The sequence below is a fragment of the Arachis stenosperma genome, chromosome 10 (assembly GCF_014773155.1).
Source record: "Arachis stenosperma cultivar V10309 chromosome 10, arast.V10309.gnm1.PFL2, whole genome shotgun sequence".
Classification (NCBI taxonomy): Eukaryota; Viridiplantae; Streptophyta; class Magnoliopsida; order Fabales; family Fabaceae; genus Arachis; species Arachis stenosperma.
In genome coordinates, this window is record NC_080386.1 from 60540778 (window position 1) to 60543147 (window position 2370).

A 2370-nucleotide genomic window follows, 5' to 3' on the forward strand; every position below is an offset into this window, starting at 1 on the left:
TTAAAAAAATAAGTTTTCAATCAAATCTTTTTAACTTCTAATTTCAAATCCTTTTTCAAAAATCACTTGATTTCTTTTCCACTTTTATTTTCGAAAATCAATTAGTGTTTTTCAAAAATGTTTTCAACATATTTTAATTAATTTTCGAAAAATTACTTCCCTCCTTCTCACATCCTTCTATTTATGGAGTACCACTCCTTCTCAATGCACAATTCGAACCTTATCTAATTAAAGTTTGAATTCTTCTTCTCCTTCTTCTTTCTATTTCTCTTTTCCTCTGACACCTCAAGGAATCTCTATACTGTGACATAGAGGATTCCACATTTTCTTGTTCTCTTCTCTTTCATATGAGCAGGAGCAGAGACAAAGGCATTCTGGTTGAAGCTGACCCTGAACCCGAAAGGACCTTGAAGAGAAAGCTAAGAGAAGCCAAAGCACAACTCTCTTTAGAGGACCTGACCGAATTCTTCAAAGAAGAAGAAGACATGGCAGCCGAAAACAACAATAATGCAAACAATGCAAGGAAGGTGCTAGGTGACTTTACTGCACCTACTCCCGACTTCTATGGGAGAAGCATCTCTATCCCTACCATTGGAGCAAACAACTTTGAGCTTAAACCTCAATTAGTTTCTCTAATGCAACAGAATTGCAAGTTCCATGGACTTCCAATGGAAGATCCTCATCAGTTCTTAGCTGAATTCTTGCAAATCTGTGACACAGTCAAGACTAATGGGGTTGACCCTGAGGTCTACAGACTGATGCTATTCCCTTTTGCTGTAAGAGACAGAGCTAGAATATGGTTGGATTCTCAACCTAAAGAAAGCCTGGATTCTTGGGAAAAGCTAGTCAATGCCTTCTTGGCAAAGTTCTTTCCACCTCAAAGATGGAGTAAGCTTAGAGTGGAAGTCCAAACCTTCAGACAGAAGGATGGAGAATCCCTCTATGAAGCTTGGGAAAGATACAAACAATTAATCAGAAAATGTCCCTCAGACATGCTTTCTGAATGGAGCATCATAGGTATTTTCTATGATGGTCTCTCTGAACTGTCCAAGATGTCTTTGGATAGCTCTGCTGGAGGATCTCTTCATCTGAAGAAGACGCCTACAGAGGCTCAAGAGCTCATTGAAATGGTTGCAAATAACCAATTCATGTACACTTCTGAAAGGAATCCTGTGAACAATGGGACAAGTCAGAAGAAAGGAGTTCTTGAGATTGATACTCTGAATGCCATTTTGGCTCAGAACAAAATATTGACTCAACAAGTCAATTTGATTTCTCAAAGTCTGTCTGGAATGCAAAATGCACCAAGCAGTACTAAGGATGCTTCATCTGAGGAAGAAGCTTATGATCCTGAGAACCCTTCAATGGAAGAGGTGAATTACCTAGGAGAACCCTATGGAAACACCTATAATTCTTCATGGAGAAATCACCCCAATCTCTCATGGAAGAATCAAGAGAGACCTCAACAAGGTTTCAATAATAATGGTGGAAGAAACAGGTTTAACAATGGCAAACCTTTTCCATCATCTTCTCAGCAACAGACAGAGAATCCTAAGCAGAACCCCTCTGACTTAGCAACCATGGTCTCTGATCTAATCAAAACCACTCAAAGTTTCATGACTGAAACAAGGTCTTCCATTAGGAATTTGGAAGCACAAGTGGGACAGCTGAGCAAGAAAGTTACTGAACTCCCTCAAAGTACTCTTCCAAGCAACACAGAAGAAAATCCAAAAGGAGAGTGCAAAGCCATAAACATGGCCGAATTTGGAGAGGATGGAGAGGAAGTGGACGCCACTGAGGAAGGCTTCAATGGGCGTGCACTGACCTCCACTGAGTTCCCTAATGAGGAACCATGGAAATCTGAGACTCAAAATGAGACCATAGAGATTCCATTGGACTTACTTCTGCCTTTCATGAGCTCTGATGAGTATTCGTCCTCTGAAGAGGATGAGTATGTCACTGAAGAGCAAGTTGCTAAATACCTTGGAGCAATCATGAAGCTAAATAACAAGTTGTTTGGAAATGAGACTTGGGAGGATGAACCTCCTTTGCTCACCAAAGAACTGGATGACTTGTCTAGGCAGAAATTACCTCAAAAGAGACAAGACCCTGGGAAGTTTTCCATACCTTATACCATAGGCACCATGACCTTCAAGAAGGCTCTGTGTGACTTAGGGTCAAGTGTAAACCTCATGCCTCTCTCAGTAATGGAGAAGCTAAGGATCTTTGAGGTACGAGCTGCAAAAATCTCACTAGAGATGGCAGACAACTCAAGAAAACAAGCTTATGGACTTGTAGAGAATGTTTTGGTTAAGATTGAAGACCATTACATCCCTACTGATTTCATAGTCCTAGAGACTGGGAAATGCA

General features: G+C 40.5%; 1 non-coding gene across 1 annotated transcript; it reads right to left on the reverse strand.

The window, feature by feature from the left end:
* Positions 1-890: 890 nt before the first annotated feature.
* On the reverse strand, positions 891-998 carry LOC130958458 (small nucleolar RNA R71). Its single transcript, XR_009077578.1, has one exon. It is a non-coding gene; the product is annotated as a small nucleolar RNA R71 (small nucleolar RNA).
* Positions 999-2370: the final 1372 nt, after the last annotated feature.